Source organism: Aethalodelphis obliquidens, unplaced genomic scaffold, assembly GCF_003676395.1.
Source record: "Aethalodelphis obliquidens isolate GAN/ISIS:26980383/991018 unplaced genomic scaffold, ASM367639v1 scaffold15, whole genome shotgun sequence".
NCBI classification, from domain to species: domain Eukaryota; kingdom Metazoa; phylum Chordata; class Mammalia; order Artiodactyla; family Delphinidae; genus Aethalodelphis; species Aethalodelphis obliquidens.
Window position 1 is genome coordinate 21990481 of NW_020837959.1, and position 24608 is coordinate 22015088.

Here is a 24608-nt window from a genome sequence, read left to right on the forward strand (position 1 = left end):
GTTTTCTTTCTTGTTTTGATATTCATTACCTTCTAAAATATTCTTTGGAAGGACATGCAATTCCTTCTTTTGTAATAAACCAAATAAAATTCTACAAAAAGTTTTTACCTGTTTCAGATTAGGGTATTTATCAGTGTTTTAATGAGGCAGGAGGCAAAAATCAATTCCATTTAAAACCCTACAGCCCTGATTTTCAGATATGGAAAGTAGATTGAGTCATTAAATCATTTCTTTCTGTTCTCCTTTATACATCTCTTTAATGTAAAACAGAGAAGAGAAAGGAGATACTTCCCGAATAAAAGCTAAACATTATTCTATCATATTTTAAAAGATGTTTATATCAAAGAGAAAGGATATAAGAGCAGAAGGGAAGGAGAGAGAGGGAGGGAAGGAGGAAGGAAGGAAGGAAAGAGGAAAAGAGAGAAGAAAGGGACATAGCTGCTGATTCTTTTTGTACCTATGTTAAAATATTATTATGTTCAAAATATAATTAATTCCTAGTAGAGGTGTTCTTAATTAGTGTGTGCTATTATTACAAAATGTTCACTAAGGGCAGATTTGTGTATATGAGAACTAAAAGTACATAAGGAATAAAGTCAACAGTAAGAGTCTGGAGATAGCATCTGAGGTTTGAAGATCAACTGTTTATTGGAATCAGAGAAGTCTAGAAAACAAAAAAGAACGATAAGTAATGGACTGTTTACTTTTCTTTTGAGAAGTTGTGAATACAGAGTGTAGAATGAAAAGGAATGTTCTTCTGGTATTTCTGCTGGCAAATAGGCCTTTCTCCTGGCTGACAATATCTGCAAATTTTCAACCTTTATGCAATAGAAACCTGGTAGCATAGGTAAAATGATGAGGATAGAAGAAACAAAAGGAAGAAAATCAGAAAGACTAAATAAAGATTAGATTGCTGGAGAAGAATAGGAGCATTTTATCAGTTGTAGCAATATTGATAAAATAAGTTAAACCCTGTCAGGTAATAGTACAATGAATATTCTTTGAAAATAAAAGGGAAATTAAAAGTATAAGCAATATAACCTAGAATAACTCTTCAACCTGGATTATTCAAAATTTCTCTTATTATTATTATTTTTGCCATTAGTAATGAGGTAACATGGAGAGAGTGTGTGTAAATCAACTAAAACCCAATATATGACACACAGTCAGGATTCTATAGATGGTAGTTTTTTTCCTTTAGTTGCTTCCCAAAGCTGTGAATAGGTTTCTATGGTATTTTTTTAAAATAAACAATGAAAACAGTGACAATGGCAATAATAGCAAGAGCAGCAACAACAAGCACTATGCTTGATGCTTGTATGTATCTGAGAAAAAAGTTGTAATGCCTGTCTTAAATTCTTCTCTTATCGCTATTTTTCTATTGATATAAAATAGATTTTTTGTGAGGTACTTATTTGAGAAGGTTTTTTTCTATTATTCTTAATAAAAGTTTGAAATGTTGGTTGATTTAATTTTTGGTTCTGTACATGTAGAGATAGGTTAACATTAAATACTGTTTTATGTGAGTTTTTTTTCACTCATTAGCTGTATTCTTGTTTAAGAATGATAACTATTTTATTGTTTCTTTGTTACTATTTTAGAATTATTTTACATATAATCATGAAAAAACCTTGTACAGTTATGTGCCATAGTGTAAACTTAAATGCCTTTACTGAATTTTGTCATTCTTTGTGGGCTTAAGTTATATGATGCGTTTCTTTGTAAGTGCTAGTGATAGATGATACATATTCTACATACATTTTAAAACATTTTCTTCCTGAAAATGTTTGACATTTTTCTCTTATTGCTTCCCTTCCACAATCACAATAGAAGAAGATGATGCTTGAAATTCGTATGGGGTGAAATATGTTCAAGAATGGAAACAAGAATGCCAAAGTACTGAAAAATCTGTTCAAATATAGATAGATGGTAAATGAAATAACTATATCCTAAGTCCTTATTGTATAGTGATGGGCTAGAAATAGTAATGGTATCCTGAGGATCTACCAAGATTCTGTTTTAGGAGAGTGAAATATAAGAAACTTAAGGAAATGATTAGTAAAGTTACTTGAAATTTACTGGATTTTTTCTTTATTTTTTAACCTTTTAAAAATTGAAGATAGTTAATTTACAATGTTGTGTTAGAATACTATGGAAGTTCCTTAAAAAACTAAAAATAGAGTTACCATATGGTCTAATCCTGCAATCCCACTCCTGGGCATATATCTGGACAAAATTAAAATTCGAAAAAATACATGTACCTCAGTGTTCATTGCAGCACTATTTACAATAGCCAAGACATGGAAGCAACCTAAATGTCCATTGACTGATGAATGAATAAAGAAGATGTGGTACATATACAATGGAATACTACTCAGCCATAGAAAGAATGAAATAATGCCATTTGCAGCAACATGGATGGACCTAGAGATTATCATATTATGTGAAGTAAATCACACAGAGAAAGACAAATATCACATGATATCACTTTTATGTGGAATGTAAAAGAAGGATAGAAATGAACTTATTTACAAAACAGAAACACTCTCAAAAGACATAGAAAACAAACTTATGGTTACCAAAGGGGATAGTGTGGGTGAGGGGGAGGTAAATTAGGAGTCTGGGATTTACATGTACACACTACTGTATATAAAATAGATAAACAGCAAAGACCTGCTTATAGCACAGGGAACTATACTCAATATCACATACAAACCTATAATGGAAAATAATCTGAAAAATATATATATATATAAACATAAAACTGAATCACTTTGCTGTACACTTGAAAATTACTGGATCTTGACCAGGTTTAAAATTGATTACTTTGGCAACCTACCTTAGCCTAATTAGGCTACATTAGCCTAATTAACTTAATATGGTTCCTTACTCGCTCACTAATCATGTTAATGTGATACCGGTGTTTACATGAAGTCTGGAAAATGTTTTATAAGACTTATGATAAAACAACAAAAAAGAGGGGCTTCCCTGGTGGCACAGTGGTTGAGAGTCCGCCTGCCGATTCAGGGGACACGGGTTCGTGCCCCGGTCCGGGAGGATCCCACATGCCAGCGGAGCAGCTGGGCCCGTGAGCCATGGCTGCTGAGCCTACGCGTCCGGAGCCTGAATTCCGCAACGGGAGAGGCCACAACAGTGAGCGGCCCGCGTACCGCAAAAAAAAAAAAAAAAAAAAAACAGCAAAAATGAAAACTAATTTATAGACTTTCTTTGAGATACTGGTAATTTATTACCTACAATTTTTAGATGAAATTGAGTCACAGAGAACAAATCTCTCTTATTAACAGTGCTATTTTTAGTACTTAGCTCCTATAAAGTCATATAATAGCTAATCAATAAATAATTGTTGAAAAATGAATTTTAGTAAACTGGATGATGTAGTAAATGTAGGAAAATGGACAATACCACCTTTACTATCATGCTACCAAAAATATAAGTTAAATAAAGTTAATATTATTTCCTAAAGTACAGTTTATGTTTTCAATTAAAGAAATTTTAGCGAGATTTTCCTTGATTAATAAATAACTTTGAAAAATAAACTTAAGACTGACAAGCACATGATGAGTTTTCTCCATATCAATCACAGAAAATGAAAGAATTGGGAAGTTATAGGTGAGAAGCAGGCATCACTTTGTTGATATCCTGAATGAGCTAGGAGTGTCTATCATTGAGAACAGAAGAAGGAACACCATATACAGTATATCCTCTGAGTTGTAACAACAAAGACCTAAAAAATTCAATGTTAGATTTTGCCAAATAATTTTTAAGTGAAATCTGATGATTTGGTATGTGAACTCTTAATTGACGGTTGTTGTAAAAGATGTAGTTCATACTCTTTGTGTCATTATCTTTGACTGTGTACTCTCTGGAACAAACAGTAGTTTGCTTTTTCTTTTTTGATAATGTACAAAACTTGATTTAGATTTGAGTCAGAGAGCAGGAAAGGTTAATTCAATGAAGAGAAAAACTTTATCATCCTAACATGTATGTACTCGGAGTTCTGTTTCCAAAAGTTGATATAAATGAGAAAGTTAACAGGAAAACAATTGGAATTAATCATAACTGTAAAAATGTCATCATTTAAGAGGATGTTCTAGATGTCTGGGTGAAACTTATATGGATATATCAAATAGACACATATATAAATACTTCATATATGCATATACACATATTTTCCTTTCTTATTGCCTTTTAAAGTTGGCATTGCAGGTAGTTTTTTCTGTCATAGATTATATTTATCCTTCAAAAAATAAAGCAATGAGGAAAATTCAAATATCTACCTGAATCCTCATGTATGTGAAGCAATTTGAGCTTTTTCCATTTTCTCAACATGTTCAAACTGTCTCCTCTGACTTCCATGATGGAAAACATAAAATTTTACTTTCTGCCTCTGTGACTGATACTTTTTGTTTCTTTGCCCTCTTCCACCATGCCCTCTGTCCTAACTATGCTCAGTGCTCTGAAGGACATCTCCTTGGACACTTCTCTACTGACTTTGCACTCTACTTTGGCAATGAATCAATTTCCATGGTTTTAAATATTATTTTTTTAATTTTTCACCATCATTGCCTTTATGAAATTCCATCTCACCTTTCTCACTATCACCATCATCCTTCAGGTTCATCTCAGTTTACTATTGGAATGTGATGGGAAACACAGACCCAAACAAACATAAGTAACATGGGATAAACTTAAGATCAACATATCTCATATTCTAATATCAGCTTTACAGGAATGACAATTAAACATCTGTTCTAATTTATGTGTCATTGGCATATAGCTTAGGATTTACTTTTAATATCTCAAAATATTTCCTGTTTTTTTTTCATTTTAAAAACATGGTTTGTATGCATTCAATATGTCTTCAGTCAAGATTGTATAAGGATTTCCTCATCCAAAATGTCTAGATTTATTTATACCTAGCTGTGTGCTAACATCTAAACCAAAGAAAAGGATTTGTTGTTACATCACTAAAAGTATTATTATTTCCATTTATTAAAAAGCTATATACATGATCGAGTTGAGTGTTACTCAATATTGAGAGTGTGGCTAGAAAATGTCCAAATGTCTTCTGGAAATATGTTCATTTTACAAAATATCACTGTTACTAAGACACATGAACAAAGCAAATAGCAATATAAATGACAATAAAACATTTTCTAGGATAAATATTTTTTAAATTTTAGATTTTTTATTAAGCCTTATACCTGATAAGGGAAAGAAGCAAGAAGGAACAGTACAAAAAACATTTACTTATACATAATAATAATGTTTCTGGGGATAATAAAAGTGAATGAAACACAGCCTTGTAGCCATGCCTTGTAGCTATTGGTTTATGAAAATCTACTTCAGTAATTGTTCTGGCTAATTTCTGTTACAGAAACTCATGTCCTATTTTCTTGTTTATTCTATTGAGAAAGCTGAACGCTTGGATCTTTGCTAGGGTGTTGGCATTCAGATCATGTAATACAGACTGAATAAATTCAAACCTTTCATCAAATATTAAACTCCAGCGGTTTTCTGTATAATATTCACAAATAATCAGAAGAAATATTCTATAGATTAGAACATACTAATTTGTGAATTTTACTGGATCTTTAAAAATTTTTAATTTATTCAGGTTAAAAATATCATTATGTTCATTTCATCCTTTAAAGAAAATAGGTAAGTGACTTATAGTGAGGTTTCAAAATTTGTCAAAGTTAAAACTGATAGAATTTAAACCAGACATGTTAGTAACTTGCCCAATCTACGCTGCCATCCTATATTCCAAACAGGAGAACACTCTTACAAACTTTTGAAACCTAAAATGAGATGCCATTAAGCTGAAGAGGATGACTGGGGATTGCAGGGGCATCAGGAGGAGGGCCTCCACAAGGCTGAGGAAGGTAAGCAGAGGCCAAGGTCAGGAACCAAGTATTGTTTAGACAGTGAAGAGAAGCTGTGGTATATCAGGTAAATAAAGTGATTTTACTAAATCCAGAGGGATTAGTGTCCTCAGTCATTCAATCCTGTTTGAACATTTGACTCAAGCCAACCTGCCCCCACTTTACGTTGTTTTCCTGTAGTCTGAACAATTTTCAGATAATTGTTTCCTGCACCATATGTCAGACACTAAAGATAGACTCACAGCCCTAGCATTAAAACAAAACATCTGTTGCAAAAATAAAGCTGTTTCTTTCTGCTCCCACAAATAGAGTTAAGATCTGTAGTAAGATCTTAGAAGTTGTGTCTTTTTTTATATATAAAGAGAAAACAACCATAATGTCCTACTTGAATAAACTGAATATGAACTTATAAATAATCGACGAATTACATAAAATTAGATTTTAAATGTTGCCAATATTTTTAAGTAATTTATGGATTCTTTGAAGAGTTTATTCAACAGCACCTGGCTATAATAATCTGACTTTTTAAAATGTAAATTCAACCAATCCAGGCATTTTGAAAACGATTTCAAAATGATTTACTCTGGATAAATAAATCAGTCCCAGTACAGGTCAAACGTTGTCCCTTAGTCTTTCCTTAAGCTTCTCCATGTCCCATTTTTAAACAACTAGAGAATACAATTCTGTGTATCAGTGCACCAGGAGGGAGTTGACAAGCTATTCATGAATAGTCACCTATTTTTTGTGGGAGAAGAGGAGACTACATATTGGTCCAGTGTTTCCTCTCTGTTTCCCTGCTGGCTCCTGATGTTGACATGGCAACTCTTCAAACCTTTCACCATGGGCAAAACATGAATATGAGGACTGGGTGAGACCTGTGTACCTTCATGGGATTCCTAACTCCCCTCAGATCTTAAAGGTGCTCCTCATCACCAGAGCTCATCACTCTCTTTCCAGGTTAATATATTGGAAAGATAGATATGTCTCCTTACTGTTTAGAAAAACATACATCTATGCATTTGATTTGCAAAATATTCATTGAGAGAATATTTTATGTCTTATATTGCTTTAGGACCGGGATGTAGTAAGGAACACAAGTGAGGGCACTATATGTAGCATTAAATTAGGGAGAGAGAAAATAAGCAAAACTATATTCATGTACAAGTACAAAGCTGATGAGTGTTATGCTGAGTAATAAAAGCAATGATTTCATACAGATAGGGTGGATACTTATATTGAGAGGCAAGAGGATACTTTCTTAAACTGAAATTTGAATATTAATGAGAAACTACTCATCTAGCATTCAAAGGAAGCATTCCAAGCACAAGGGCCAGCCATTGCAGAGATCAAAATTGTGCAAGTGGCGCAGCACCACTGAGAAACTAAGAAATGTCCAGGGAAGCTGAATCATGATGAATGTATCACTCATCTCTTATGTCCCTCTCCCATTTGTCTGCATGGCCCACCTTTTATTACAGACATTGCTGTGGCAGCCAGCTTTGCACAGGTGTAATCCTGCCTCAGCTTTCTGCCTTAGCTCCACCACCAGCTCCAGTTTTCTTCTCCAAGTGTATTCTGATGAAGTGGTATTGGACCCCTGCAGGAAATTTTGGCCTTCATGCACATGCATGTGGCAGCAGAGAACTGGGATTCAGTGGAAGGACATCCTGCACTGTACTTTACTTGTTGCCTTTCCTCACTTAAAAAAAAAAAAAGAAAAATGAAAAGAAAATTCTCTTCTCACCTCTCTACCTTTCTATTTTTATCCCCCCTTTTCCAGTAAACTTTAACTCACCCCAGACATTGGGAAGAAAAATAGATTCTGTGATTTGAAAATACGTCTTAGTCCTTTTTCTTTTACACTTGATGCTGTGTCTCTTAAATAATTACTTTAGAATTTGATAAGGTTTCCCTCACCCTTCAAGTTTAGGGTGTCATATAAAAGGAAAAGGCAACAGGCCCTTTCATATTTCAAGTTAATTGTCTGCCTCAGATTAATAATCTACATTTCTTCCTCTCTGAATAAGGTAGAGGTAGATATGGTAGATATACTCTGCCATGAGTATAGTAATGAAGATGTTCCTGTCACTACCATCTCTCATCTTCAGGGACTGGCATTCCAGCATGATAAGTGCATAAAGAGCAAGGGTTGAGCTCAAGGACATTATCACGAGTAAAACTATGAAAGAATTCAGATAGCTGGAAGATCCCAGGAGATGATAAGTGGAGATATTTGGCCTGTAGCCTTTTGAAAATTTAGGAAATTCCTGGGATTTCACTTACTCTGGGAAACACAGGATTCTTCTTAAATTTTGCCACTGATTTAAACAGTGACAATATGTTTCAGCCAATATGTTAAACATTCTATAAGCATTATATCATTTATCTTTCTCTTAATGAGTTTAACACTATTATTTTCTATATTTTATACTTGATGAACATGACGGTGAATTGTTTCACATCCTAAATCAATAAAGAGATAAACATTTGAAGGTAGGGTCCAGAGGTGTGAAACATAATGTGACACCTTTGCATTTAAGTTCAGGAATGTGAGAGAGAAGCTTCAGATATTCTTTTAGATTGTTCTATTCTGTTCATTATTGTAAAGAAAATGGACTCAGAAAGAAGATCTTTCCAAAAATAAAGATTATAGTTTGATAAGAAAATCTCTTGCTACCTATATTTCAGTAAACTACATATAATGAAGAAGGTATTGTAAGCTTAGAACCCCCAATATATGTTACAATTTAAAACATGAAGAGTAGTTAAGAATGGTTATCACCTTATTATTCTAATTTTTATATATGTTGATTAAAATTTTTTAAATAACACAAATCAGGTAAAGATTTATATAGAAATTAAAAATATAACATCAGGTATAGAATAGAATATTGCATTAAAGATATCTTTTACCTTAGATTGCAATATTAGTTGACCAGTGCTCTATCATTAACCTGATGTCACATGGTAATTCTTCCTCATGCTTTTGAAATTATGGATGTGTAGAAAAAAATTCTTTCCCAAAGTCATGACTTTCATTATATAGGACAACATAGAAAAGCCAGAAATGGAGATTAAAGTTTTATGATAGGATGTCATATTGCATGATTAATTCTAATTCTTTAATCCAAGTTTGGGTAGGCCTTTTCTACCATTATGTTTGAAAAGTATCTAATGTGTAGATAGGTCATCACAAAAATGAGGCTGAAATCCACTTGCAGGTGTGTTCTATAGGTGGCTTTTCACATTGGTTAATTTTGATGAGACATTATTAGCTTTGCTCTTGTGAGCAAAACTATCAGAAACTTCACTTTCCCAACAATATCCAACCAAGATATTCTAATCATAATCCTTTACTTCAAGAAATGTAAGTAACCTGGCAAGCCAGGCATCCATCAGCACCCTGTTGGGTCTTTATGTGGATAAAATTTGCCTTCAAGCTGCAGATGGCTCTTTAATCCTATAATCGTTCAGAATTGTACATCTGTACTCTGTTTTTAGACTTTTCACTAGAAGAGATATCCACCCTTAGTCCCTTATTTTATTAACCTATTTGGCTAGATAGATCAAAGTTTTAAAAATAATAAGTCCAGGATTTCTATTACTTTATATAATGACACGATTCTCCTACGGCTCTTGTGATTTCCTACAGAGATTAGAACACTTGTATTTCACAGTTGTCATTGTGCAAGTTTAAAGCACAGTGTTATCCCCATTATAAAATTTGAGATATAAATTCTTAAAAATAATCAAAAAATATACCTATAAGTCTAATTTTCCATAAATATTGCAAACAAATAACATCTAAAAGATTGTATTTTAAATGAAATATAAGATTTCAGTGACTATTATTACTTTTTATTTTTTCCCCTGCAAGCATCCCAGAATCTCACAATTGAGTCACTTCTCAGGGCCTTTTACTTCATTATTTTTTCTCTCCATTTTCTGTTCCTTTTATTAAGACAGCAGAGGTCTGTTTGGAGCCCCCCTGCTTGACACTGCTGCAGGATTTAAACTTTAGCAAGTTCAAAGAAAACAAGAATTATAATGAGAAACCTTGGATTTATATAGATTCTTTTGAAGAGCTCAAAGCATGAGAAACCTCTCCCATGGTCAGGGTTAAGGTTACAAAGTATAAAACATGAAATCCCTATATTCTTGTCAGCCTCTCATTTTTCTGTACAATTCCAAAAACACCTTATTGAAAATGGTAGGTGCACTTATCAGTCAAGCTCCCACCAGGAAATAGATTTCCACTCAGATTTTTCAAGTCTGTAACAAAAGAAGTGTTTACAGAAGTAAGGGTAGGGTTAGGGGAAATAACAACAAAGGGTATTGAGGGCCTCAGATACTGATATGCCTTTACTGGCCTTACACCAGGAAAAAACAGAAACAAAAACAAAAACAAAAAAAACCCCTACAGGAGTAAACCATGCTACTGAAGTCCAGTGAGAGTTAGAGCCAGAGAAGAAGTCACCCAAGGGATGCTATACAGGTGAGTGGACACAGCCACAACAATAGAGTGCTGCCCACAGCAAGGAGGGTGGACAAGAGCTGTCCCTCCTCCTTCCCTCTGATCCTTCCTGTGGCCTCATGTTACCCCAACTACCTGGAAGCCAGTCCATATGGGAGCATGAGTGATGCAGTCATAGAGGTTGGCCTTGTGGGCACAAAGAAAGGTGGAGAATAAATGTGGAAGAGTGCAAGAGAAAAAGACATAACTGTGCCTTTTGCCATTTAGGCTTTTATTGTATTCCTTTTCTCAAATTAAGAAACATATTTAATAGAATGTAAGCATAATTTTAGTGTTATTATATCACCATGGGATGATGTCAATTAAGTCAGAAGGCCACCACTAAAATATAAAATTAGCCAGCTCCAGAACACTTCATACCAAGAGAGAGAGAACTGGAGGGAGAGGGGAGATAAAGTAGTGAAATAATAATCAATATATGATATGCAATATAAGATCTGCATGGCTGCTGTGATGTGAGGAGATTTATAACAAGTGGAGCATAAGAACTCAGGTATAAATGAAGAAACTATAGTCCTTTCATTTCACTTAATTGTATTTACAATTTTCTATGTTCAGGTACTTATTTATTTATTTGAAGTTGGATTTCATCTACACCATCCAAAGGGGTGTAGTTAGAGTGACTGAGCATGTTGTATATAATAAAACCATGTCAGTGTATGGTTTCTCTAATCCTTCAGACTCATTCTGCTCTGGTATAGCTCCTCAACCTCATTGACCATAGGCCTGTGTTGAGTCTAGATTTCAATTAACCAATGAAGCCATTTGTTTGATCCAAAAACTCATGCTTACATATTAAATTCCAAATGCCCAATTTAATTGATTCAACCCTCTCCAACCATATATTTTCTGTCTTTGTATAATCCTTTTAGAATCTTTTTCTATTATTGCTTCCCAAAGTCAGCTAATACAAATTAGAAAGATCTATCAGATCCTTTAGTGAAGATATATCTTCTTTGAGAGCCAAACTTAAAATTCTCTCTCTAGATCATTTTGGAGCTTAACTCATATTAAAAACTACATGGACCCAGTGATGAGTAGGAAAAGTTGTTCTGGAAAAGAACAGGATTCTTCTTGCAAGTAAACTGACCATGATAAAATCGTTAAAGTCTTTATTGAGGAAAGGATGGCCTTGGGATTTAGAAATTCAGCTTCTTCAACATCTGCCCAAATATCAACATCCTGTGTCTCAAGGTCCTTTGTTCCCTCTCTATAAGACTTAGCATTTAACTGGCATGGCAGCTCTACAGCCTGCAAAGTAAGACTCTGGTTCTCCAAAGAGATATTACAGAAAAAGTATTTTGGATTTGAAACAGTTAATCTGGAAATCCATAAATCTAAAGAAGTACAAACGTAAGCCTTAACAAAAATAAAATGTTAAAGTATAAAGTAAATCCAAAGATGAGTTTTTTCATAACAGTTAATTCTAATAGTTTTATGTTGGGCTAATAATAAAGCCTAATAATAATTATATGAGTGAGTTGTAGGAGAAGAAACAGTGCACTTGGCCATTGAAGCAATGTTGTGTTGAAATTCTACCACTGGCATATAATTGTTATATATAAGTAAAGGAAATCTCTGTTTGGGGACCACTTATAGTGAAATGGTGAAATTTTAATCTCAGAAATAAAATAATTCAGGAAAAGTCCCAAATCAGCCAAAAGTAGGAGCAGCTCAATTTATGAAGTTTTCTTTATAACAGATCCTAGGTCAAAATTTGGTGCTAAAACTTTATTGAAGGGTGTAGTTCCAGGGAAATAAAAGGAAAGGAAAATGGGAACTGTTGCTGTAATCCCAGCCATAGCTTTCCAACAACATAGCTGATTGCTTGACCATGCTGGATATCTCCTTGAAGATCATTCAAAACTAATGCCTTACAGTAGTACACCTGGGAGAAGAGGAGTAAACAATATATTTGTCGGTACCTTGTAAGTCCCAGTCTCTGATTTGTCAAAATCCATCCTCCATACTTTCAGGCCTGCCGGAGGAATATTCCAAGGTCTTTGTTCCTGTAAAGTCAGAGGCCTTGGATACTGAAAGTTGTTGCTGAAATCATCTTTTGTTGTTTGTTTGTTAGAGTACACAAACAAACAAAAAAATTCCTGAGTGAATCCTCTTGGTTGTAGACATAATTCTCCAAGAACCTTATGGCATAAAAGCAACATTTCTTCTTGATAGTCAGAATTAACTCTATCAGCTAACAGAATAAATTCAAAGTGATTAGACAGTAGTATAAACCTCCAGTTCCATGGAACCTTTACTGTGTCCCTTGGTAAATGAAATGACCTTCTGGAAATGAAGGTCTTCAACTCAAGAAGAGCCTAAGTTGGTGGGGACAGATAGCACAGATTATACAGTTGACTCACGTAAGTGATGGTAAAAGGGATTATTTCTATCCTCCGCCATTGTTTATAGATAATATATTCTAGCTACTAAGGATACAGTGTGACATGATGATCCTTAGCTTGATCCATATGCCACGTCCTAGAAGACAGCACTCGAGTCTCAAAGCATAGAGACTGGCATCTGGCTCTCTCTGGCTGGCATCTTAGCTGAGCCTTCAGTGAGCTATCACACCATTCTATCAGGCCATTTGCCTCTTTGTTTTGGGGGAACATAGTAAGGTCAGTGAATTCTGTGGTCAAGAGCCCACTGTCTTACTGACTTTGAAATATAATCAATGACTTATCTGAGTGTATCTGTTGCATAAAATATCCATATATCAGGCATTATGTAAATAATAATGATACTGATAGAAACATTTCAAATAAGGAAGAAAAATTCTGTATCTGGAATATGCATTGATTTGTATAAGAATATATTGTTTTCACTTCCAATGTGGAAGTGGTTAATTTAATAAACTTGACACTAGGAAGCTGGATGGTATCACCAAAGGACTGTGCTAAATTGAGTACTTAGGGTTTGTCTGTGATGTTGGTGGGGTTGACGGATTGAACACATCAAAATGTTGAATACCCAGTCAGATTTGAATTGCAGACATACGCTATATAGTTTTTAGTATAAATATGTCCAGTGCAACATCTGGAATATACTTATACTAAAAAAACTGTTGTTTATCTAAAATTCAAATGTAAATCACCCTCCTATATTTATGTGGCAACTCTAGCTGCTATATGCAAAGTGCCTGTAGTAAGATCAGCACTGGTGGCAGAGTACTGGCCATTAATAGAGCACTGGAAACCATAAATAGTGCCTATCACTGCCAAAATGGGCACTTTATTAATGAGGCCCATGGGATAAATACTCGAGTCACATATGAGAAAGGCTAGTTGTCATCTCTGGGGCAGGTCATCCTGTCTGAGACTGGTGACATAATTTGTGGGCCTAGTACAAAATGAAAACTTAGAACCCCTATTCAAAAATTCCTATGAATTTCAAGATAGTACCAGAAGAGCATCAAACCAAGTGCAGACCCTTCTGAACGCAGGGCAGGTGTGGCTATATGGATATCACATCCATGAAGAGCTTGGCCCTCTTCCTGTCCACATGGTTTTTGAGATTTTCTGTTAGAGTGAATGTTCTCTGTTGGCACTGATGTTAGACGAAATGGTATGTACACTTTATACCCACTACCATACGTCCACCCATCTAACTCTTCCCCAGAACTTTTTTGATCCAATCTCTCAGTGTTTTTCACTACTGGCTCCCAAGCAATTACCTTTACTTCAAATTCTTACAAGGAACCTCCACTAATTGAAGTAATTTACATATGTTGTGTCCCTTGTGACTTAAGTGAAACTAATATATACCTGAAGTAGGGAATGAATATAATCATGGGTATAAAAGAGATTCTTTTTTGTGCATATGTTTCTAGCAGGAATATAATAGTCATAGATAAAATGTGAAGTATGACAGATGCTTTGAAGTTAGATAAAACTAGTGTTCAATTTGACAAGTGTTTTAACAGTCTGAGAATGCATTTTAAGGATTAGGATGAGGGCAACTTATTTGAGTAAAAATATATGAAAAGCATTTAAAAATAAAATAGTAAAGTTTTATTAACTGAGAGATATTGAGGGATGAAGGAGTCTTTTATCTTTTCAACAATTGGGAAATCTCACTCTACTTAAACTAACTAGAGTAGGTTATGTTCTCTGCAACTGAACCCTAAAGGTCACAACTCTTAAAGAGGGAATGTAAAATAAAATGCCAATCTTTAGGAAAATGGTTGTAACAGAGAATCTGTTGTCATTAAGTTACACACAAGAAGTATTTGAAGCCAGGGGATATAAGCAAAGGTACATGGTACCTGAGAACAACACTGTATTAGTCAGGGCTCTTCAGAGGAAAAGAACCAATAGGATACATAGAGATGCATAAGAGGAGACTTATTATGGAAGCTGACTCATGTGATTAAGGAGGCTGAGAAATCCCACTATCCGCCCTCTGAAAGCTGCAGAATCAGGAAAGCTGGTGGTATAATTCAATCCAAGTCCAAAGGGCTGAGAATTTGGGAGGGGGGTGAGCACTAGTGTAAATCCAAAGTATAAGGGAATCCAAATATCCAAGAACTAGGAGCTCCTGTGTCAGTGAGCAGGAGAATAGGGATGTCCGAGCTCAAGAAGAGAGAGAGAACTGGCCCTTCCCCCACATTTTTGTTCTATCTGGGTCCTCAAAGGATTGGGTGATGCCCCCCACCATTGGTGAGTGTGGACCTCTTTACTCAGTCTACTAATTCAAATGTTAATCTCCCTCACAGACGCATCCAGAAATAATCTTTTACCAGTTAACCAGGTATCCTTTAGCCCAGTCAAGCTGATCCATAAAAGTAACCATCATACCACCTGAATACAGAAATTATGTAAGAACAGGTATAAGAAACATAACAAGAGTTCATTTTTATAAGCAGAGGAAAATAAAGTGTTGCAAGAGCTCATGGCAGCAACAGTGCCTTAGATAACAGAAAAGTCAAATTGGATGAAGCCTGCCAGTATCAACCATGAAAATTTTTTGTGTGTGAGAGTCCTGTTTTTGTGCAGGACAGTGAGTAGCATTGTCACTTTAAGCACCGGGAGATCTGTTATAAGTGGACATGACCAAGCTGTTTGATATTCCTCTCACCTTAAAGGTTTTGATTTTATGCTAGCATATACTTTGAAAGGCCCTGAGGTAGTAAGCTGAGGTGAGAGCAAGTCACAGCCAGGAGATAAAGTATGGTGCATTCCAGGGAAGAACCATGGAAAGAAAAAAAGGAACGATGGATTCACAGGTCTCTTAATACAAACTTAACTTTCTGTAAAGTTTACAAATTCATATCTTTACAGTGTGGAATAAATTCCACATAAATCTTCTTCAAATGTTTTGAGATTTCTTACTATATTGATTATTTATGAAATAAAAAGAATGATAGAGAACTAGAAATTTCACATTATTTAGGTTAAAAGATAAACCATTATATTAAACAAATTTTGTGAATCCTCTTTTGGATATCTTTGGCTAGGGATTATTTAGATATATAATTCAGATAATATGACATGATTTCTAAGTTTGAGTTTGCCAAAGCACTCAACCATATAGAAGAGTGTCTAATGACTTCTTGCTTAAACATGCAATAAAATTATTAGAGATGTGAAACTCAATGACAACAAATAAAAACATTTCCTGACAGCAAATGACTAATGTACTTGAAAATGAATATATACTTATTTAACTTGCTCTAGATTTAGCTGTGCTGCATTCAGCAGGAAGCTGTCACAGAGCAATGAAGCTGCAGTTCACACAGAAAGCCCAGCTTCTTATAGGCACAGACATCTGTATCCATGCATGGAAACAGATCAGTACTTTCTTCTAATTACTTTCTTGAGAATTTCTGAGTTACTAATTTTCCATCTAGAAAAGAAATATACATTCATATTTGTTTAAACTTTTGGAATTGCATTATTTGGATTACTCTGAATCATAATTATTATTCCAGGATGTAATAAAATCACTTTAATATATTTAATTTATTTTTCACTGTTATCCTGCAAGGTAGTTATGAAAATTTTATTTTATATATATACATATTAACAAACCAACCCAGAAATCAAATCACTTGCTTAACATTCAACTTATAAGTTGCAAACCAATAATTCAAAATCACATTTTAGATTAGGATGTTATGCTAAAATATTTTGCTATAAATATCGTTACTTGGAGAAAAATTAATCAATCTGTGCTTAAATGTGACTAAAATTAACTTAACATTGGTTAAAATAAATTGATTAGATACGTTAATGGAAAAATAATCTAAATATTTAGGTCTCACCAATGCCATGATGATTTATATTGTTTTTCCTTTTTTGACATAATAGAATAGAAGGTCTAGGAAAAATTAGAACAATAAGGAAGACAGAAGAGTGGGGGAAATCACAACTTATCTATACTTTGTCCATAAGATAATTATTTCCATTAGCTAGCTAAAATTACCTTGAAAATGTGATTAAGCCCTACTTGACTAAACAGAAGAGTGGGGCTACATGATGAACAAAGTGAGAGAAATTTGACACTGCACAATCTTGGAGCTTCAAGAAAGTCTAATGGGAAAGCCATTTGATTCTAATTGTTATTTAGGATGAGGTGAAAAAGGAAATTACTAGCCACACCTTTGTGCCTAAGCTTTCATTTCTTTCAAGTACTTAATTTATCACTTAAAGATAAGATATACTTGCCTTACAAGTCTACATGCCTTACAAGTCTTACAAAGTTTTGCATATCCTAAGGTTTTTATTTATTTTTAAAAACTCATTTATTATTTACTTACTTATTTAATTTTATTTTTGACTGCATCGGGTCTTAGTTGCAGCACACAGGATCTTCGTTGAGGTATGTGGGATCTTTGGTTGTGGTGCACGGACTTTTTGTTGCGGCACATGGGCACGTGGGCTCTGCAGTTTGTGACACGCAGGCTCTCTAGGTGTGTAAGTTCAGTAGTTGCAGCGTGCAGGCTTAGTTGCCCTGTGGCAAGGGGGATCTTAGTTCCCTGACCTAGGATGGAACCGTGTCCCCTGCATCGTAAGGGGGATTCTTTACCACTGGACCACCAGGGAAGTCCCCTTAAGGTTTTTAAATAGAATATCTTTTCCTTACACCACCCTTTTGAAATCCTCAGACCTTCCTTTGAAGTTCAGGTTTTATTCTGAGTCTGAGAAAACTTTTCCAATTCACTCCCAAACCACTAGTGCAATGCTTTCCCCTTCTTGATGTATTTGTAGTCTTCTTTACCTATCTCCTATAATGGGCATTGTGGTTGAATGCCTATTATTTTCTTTTTTCTTTTCTTTTCTTTTTTTTTTTGCAGTACGCGGGCCTCTCACTGTTGTGGTCTCTCCCATTACGGAGCACAGGCTCCAGACGCGCAGTCTCAGCGGCCATGGCTCAGGGGCCCAGCCGCTCCGCGGCATGTGGGATCTTCCCGGACCGGGGCACGAACCCACGTCCCCTGCATCGGCAGGCGGACTCTCAACCACTGCGCCACCAAGGAAGCCCCCTATTATTATTATCATCATCATATACTTTTTACCCCCATTATCTATCAGCAGTGCAATTCTCAGTTCCAGATAATTATAGCTCCCCATTCCTCTTGCCTTTGCCAGTTCTAGGGTGAGTAGGACTATATCACATTGGAGAGAGAAAAGAGAGAAAAAAAAATAAAACTTTTGCTTCATCATTGAATTATTGGTTCCATCAATTTTGAAGTCCATTTTACCTCTGTATTAGCTCTTTTGCCTTAATGGATTTCCAGTCATATTCAGACCACAGCATCATAAAATGTAAACACTAAATGTTCCATGAACTATTCTTAAAACTTATATGTATAATGTTGATCCATTAACTCACACCTTATCTATGAAATAATAGTTATTTCCATTATTGTGATGAGGAAATCAAGGCCTAGAAAGGTTGTAAACTAGTCCAAAGACACATAACTAAGAAGTGGCAGAGACAGAATTCCAATTCAGCCATTTGGTGCAATATCCAATCTTCCTGAACAATATGACACATTGCTTCCATTACCTCACTTCTTACTGTATACATGTGACTATGCCACACTTTAGTTCTTTGCATGTAGGGAATTTTGTCATTGGTCTTTTTTTTTTTTTTTTTGTCATTGGTCTTTATCAGTCTGTGTATCTCCAGCATTCAGCATCATGCTTGGAACATAAGCAAATATATTGTTATGGGGAAAATGGGGCCTGTTTCTTCTGCAAATGAAATCACCAAGTGATGATTACTTATAGAATGCTTCAGTAAAAAAGAAAACCATTACCTAGAGAAACTATTTTTTTGTTTTGTTTTGTTTGTTTCTGTTTGCCCAGTGGCATCTGGCCTAAACATTCATCAGCAGTTCCCATCATGCTTTGAAAGATCACTTTAGTTTACAGAAAAATAACATTTGAATAGCCTGTTATTACCCCAGCCAATCTGCTTGATAATCTATTATTCAATTCAAAAAGCATTTAGTGTGTGAGAAGTATATGTTGAATACTATGTTATGGAGTCTAAATAAATTTTCTTTTAGTATTGCCTCTTCCTACTATACTGAGGTTATTCTGGAAATCTTGTTTAAGACTGGCCTGAGGCAACATTCAGATGGTGGTCCTTTACTGCAATATCTCAATATCTCACAAAAAGCAGTTATAGCCATGAGCTTTTGAGTTATTCCCCTATAAATAATATCAGAAACATAGTCTTTAAGATTGACTGTTTCAGTGGATTTGATTTTTAAGCTTTGGGAAAAAATATAGAAGAAGAAAAGTGAGTATAAATACTTGTGAGAAAAGAAACAAGTTGATTATTCAAATACATATTTTGCTATAAATGCAATTAATTACAGTTCTAATATTTAGTTGATGATTCATCCTTCTTCTGAAAGCTTAAAATGTTTTCTCCTGACTATGAGATCACTATGAATTGAAAACTTAAACTGTTATGAGCATAAGTGTTTTCTTTTCCCCATTGAATTCTTACCACAGGAAATGTAATTCTTTTTAACTGAGGCATTACTTAGTAATTAAAGAAAAGTGGATTCCTAATGCTAATTTCTATAGTAAAAAGTAAATATATGAGCACATTAAGTTGAAAATTGTAGTGATAATGAAAGGCATATTAACATACCTCACATAAAGTAACAGTTTTCTTTCTTTCTAAAATATAATACTGAAAAGGAGTCATATTTTTCATTTTATTTTTTCATACAATATTCATCCCATGAGGAAACTAAATACACAGACTGTTTGCTTTATCTTATTTTTTTTTTAATTTTTGTGAGTTTTGATTTCTTTTATCAGAGCTTTGAAGACTTCCACATAAATATTTTGTACGTTTTGTTAGATTTATGCCTATTTCAATTTTTGTGAGAATGTGAGTATACTGTATTTTGAATATCAAATTCAACTTATTTGTTGATGACATATAGGAAAGCAATTGACTTTTAAATATATACTTTGTATCCTGCAATTTTGCTTTAAATTCTTATTAGTTCCAGGGTTTTAGTTGTTGTTGTTGTTATTTATCCTTTGGGATCTTCTACATAGACATTTATGTCATCTATGAACAAAGATAGTTTTATTTCTTCTTTCCCAGTCTGTATAGATTTTATTTCCTTTTCTTGTCTAATAGCATTAGCTAGGACATCCAGTACGATATTAAAAACTTGTTGAGGGTGAATATCTTTGCATTGTTTCTGATCTTCATTAGAAAGCTTCAAGTTTCTTACAATTAAATATGATGTCAGCTATATGGTTTTTTGTAGATGTTGTTAACAAATTGAGGAAGTGGCAAGCAACACTGCCAAAGCTCTCCTCTACTCCTAGTTTGATGAGAACTTTTATTATGCATGTGTTTAGATTTTGTCAAATCCTTTTTCTGCATATATTGATATAATCATATGATTTTTCTTCAGTATCCTATTGATGTGATGAACTTCATCAACTGATTTTTGAATTCTGAATCAGAAATGCATAACTGGAAAGAAACCTACTTGACAGTGATGTTAATTCTTTTTATACATTTTTGGACTCAATTTGCTAATATCTTGCTAAAGGTATTTGCATCTATGTTCATGGAAAATATTGGTCTGTAGTTTTTCTTTCTTGTGATATCTTTGGTTGTGGTATTATCGTAATGTTTTCCCCATAGAATGAATTAGGGAGTATTCCTTCTGTTTCTATATTCTGGAAGAAATCATAGAGAATTGGTATTATTTCTTCCTTAAATATTTGCTAAAATTGTCTTCAGACAGTAAACATACAATTTTACTAGGCTATAGCTTCTTCCGCTCCCTATGAAATGTAATTTTAAGTGCCATATCATCCTGTGGTTGCATTTACATTATAAAATGTTTTATCTACAGTAATTGCTATTATATATAGTCTTGGCAGGGCCATTTCTTGCCCAGGTATAATACTTGTGATAACAATTTATCTGTGAAATTTGAAAAAAAAAGAAAAGATACACTTTTACAATTAGGGCATTAAAATCTTAATTTTCCTACTGGCATTTCCTTTAATGAAAAATAAATGGGTTAACTTAAATTGAACAGCTCTGTAAAGCTTCTTAGATATTTTTTTTTAATTTGGTAAATCACATTTCCACTGTAGGGAATTCGATGAACTAGTTTGCTCCACACTATGTACACTTCACTAATTCTTATGATGTGTTTTGTTACTAAACCTGTCATGAATATATTACTATTTTTCTTGTACTTCATCCACGTTTTTCCCCTGAAGTCATTTGTAAACAAAGGGCTGCCACAAACATATTCTAATGTCCTCATTCTATCATTATTTCACTGTATTCATACAGCAATGCCACTTCCATAGTCTCTGCTCTATCTGAACTATAATAAATATTTTGAAATTTGCACATTTTCAGTTGTCTCTGCTCATGTCTTAGGAGATAATGAATATCTTTCAAACATTTTACATCTATTAGAAATTCTTCCCAGTAAGAGATTAGTACCCATATATTCTTTTGGGCTTTCAACATCATAATTAGTTCTTAAAATTAAATAATAATAACAACAATAACAATAATACAGCATTAATACTATCAAGAATTACAATAATAGCTATTGAATATTAATATATTTTGGAACTGGGTTAGGCCCTTTTACGCAGCCTGTTTTATCTAATTAAATCGTTAAATCAATGTTACAGATATTATCACCCACTTTTTAGAGATGGTGAAATTTAAGTTTGTCTTTATTAAGTATCTTGGTCAGGAGTCATAAAGCAGGTAAATGGTGCAATTGTTTTTTTATTTAGAGATTCTAATTTTAGGACAAACTTCTAATCACCATACTACACAAACGTCCATATTTCTGGACACCTCATTCACAAGTATTTTCTAAGATGTTTTATTACTACATATTCATTTGTCTAGCAGAAATCAGGAGGCAATTGTTCATTTACTTTCAATATTTTTCTAAAGGGTTATGGAATCTTCAATAGCTATTCTACAATCTGAAGTGAGCCAAAAAGGTCCTTCATGAGCAGAGAAATCTACTTTGTCTGATAGCATACATCAAAGTTACATCACCACACCACTAACACTGCCATCACCATCACCACCATCACTGCTGCCAGCACCATTGCTGCCATCATCACCATCACCACACTCTGCTAGTCTGAAAGTTATTTGAAAATGAGGCTCATGGATACTTTATTATCTACACTCTTTGACAAGAAACTCTGAGTATCTAAATTGATGGTTCACAGAGCTATGCTCTTTAATTAAAATCGTTGCATACTTGTTTTGTTAAGAAGCAAAAGAAAATAGTGCCTTAAGTAGAAAAAAAAGTATCCTCAAATTTCAAAGGAGAGTTTGATTTTTGTCTTCATTACCACTTGAGCCTGAGAAATATTTTAGAAAATTATATTCATTTTTCCTTTGGAGCTTAGGAGAAGCAAGACATGGAGGAAAAATTCTAGAAGAGACAGAGGAATACTTTATTATAATGGCTAAACATAACAGGAATGCATCAATTTGGAAAGAAAAATTGTCCTAATTTCATTAAGACAATTCTATTTAAATGGATAAGTTGATATAGGTAACAATTTATTGCCTCAAAGTTAGCATGCACATTTTGAACAAGTGTTATTTTCATAATTAAACATTGCATCTTCATTTTATACTTTTAATTCATGATTCCCTTATATAGTAAATGGATATAAATAGATAAATGGTATAATCCAACAATTTGTAATTGTATTGCATCTCCATTCCTATCCTCCTATGCTCTTTCCAGTGTCTCATCTTTGCTTATTGGTTTCAGGTTGCTGGTCCTGGAATAAACATTGCTGCTTAGGTCACAGGTGGCCATGTGTGACAGAGCTCTGCAGAAAACCTTTCGCCACTGACAGAGGTGTGGAACTTTGGTGACACTAGTGGAGTATAACAACATCTGGTAAAGGTCTGTTGTCAAAGAGAATACTGGCAACAAAGGTCATGGTGTAGCAATGAGATGAAGAGAAAGAATTGGAATTGTTATATTTTTTAAATTGTAGTTGATTTACAATGTTGTGTTAATTTCTGCTTTACAGCAAAACAATTCACTTATACATCTATATACATTCTTTATAAAATTCTTTTCCATTATGGTTTATTACAGGATATTGAATATAGTTCCCTGTGCTATCCAGTAGGACACTGTTGTTTATCCATTCTATATATAATAGTTTACATCTGCTAATCCCAAACTCCCATCCATCCCTTCCCCTCCCACCTCCCCTTTGGCAACCACAAATCTGTTCTCTATGTCTGTGAGTCTCTTTCTGTTTCATAGTTAGGTTCATTTGTATCATATTTTAGATTTCACATATAAATGTTATCATATGGTATTTGTCTTTCTCTTGCTGACTTACTTCACTTAGTACGATAATTTCTAGGTCCATACATGTTATTGCAAATGGCATTATTTCATTTTTTCTTATGGCTGAGTAGTATTCCATTGTATATATGTGCCACACCTTCTTTGTCCACTCATCTGTAGATGGCATTTAAGTTGTTTCCATGTCTTGTCTACTGTGAATAGTGCTGCTATGAACATAGGGGTGCATGTATCTTTTTGAATTTAGTTTTGTCTGGATATATGCCCCCAAATATGGAACGCTTCATGAATTTGCATGTCATCCTTGCACAGGGGCCATGCTAATCTTTTCTGTATTGTTCCAATTTTAGTATATGTGTGCTGCTGAAGAGAGCATGAGAGTTGGAATTATCAGAGTACCTTTTCCGTAGACTCCAGAATAAGCGCACCAAGGTTAAATAGAAAACAGGTGGGAACTAACAGTTTATAATTAATCATTGATATGAATATCAGTGATATCTGGGTCACTCTTGGTGATATTCTATAATAAAACAATTACAATAATTAATTTGGAAAATATTATATGCAAGGTGATTATAGTAGATAATAGATATTCATTAAACAGTAGGTCTCCCACTTTCCCATTTTTTACTGAAAAATAATAGCTACAATAACATCATCAACTACAAAATTACAAAATACCATGTTTGTCACTAGAAGTTTATTCATAGAAACATGTGAAGTAGTCAAAGAAATAAGGCAGAGTCACAGATCTGAAAGTCTTTACAGTTGGGAATGCAAAATGACTATATGCCACAGATGACTTTATTGAAAAGAATTTGTATTGTTACATGACCTTTACCCAGAGGTCTTTAGATTCTTAAATTGCCAGCAGAGTCAATAATTAAATCAAAACTTTATTTAAAAAATTATATCGTCACTTACTTTTAAAAGCTCCTATGTCAAACTATTTACAGGAAGTCATGTTGTTAAGATAATGCTTCATTTCAAAAAATGTTGGAGCCCATGGGGCTTAACATGACATGTTCAAGAGTGTATAATTTTCATCACCCACGCACTACAATGTGCAACATTATTTCCCTTTGAGAAGAATTAATGAAAACATACCTTGACATTATGATTATGGTCATCTGTCTTTGCTTATATTCATCTCAGCTTAATGCAGAAAATGTCAAAGAAAGAATGTAGGGTGAATATTGTGTATCTTTCAGTTTTACTCTCATTGCTCAGCACAAAGGGATGAAAAAGGCATTGTGCTTTTTCTCTGGTAAGAATTTAGCTAATGGATGCATAAAGCAAACAAAGCTGGAAGGAAATGTTTTACTGCTGCATTCTG

At 34.1% G+C, this 24608-nt stretch overlaps 1 non-coding gene across 1 annotated transcript; it reads right to left on the reverse strand.

The window, feature by feature from the left end:
* Nucleotides 1-23539: 23539 nt before the first annotated feature.
* LOC113625506 (U6 spliceosomal RNA) lies at nucleotides 23540-23648 on the reverse strand. The gene has a single exon (XR_003434705.1). It is a non-coding gene; the product is annotated as a U6 spliceosomal RNA (small nuclear RNA).
* Between the last annotated feature and the right edge of the window lie 960 nt (nucleotides 23649-24608).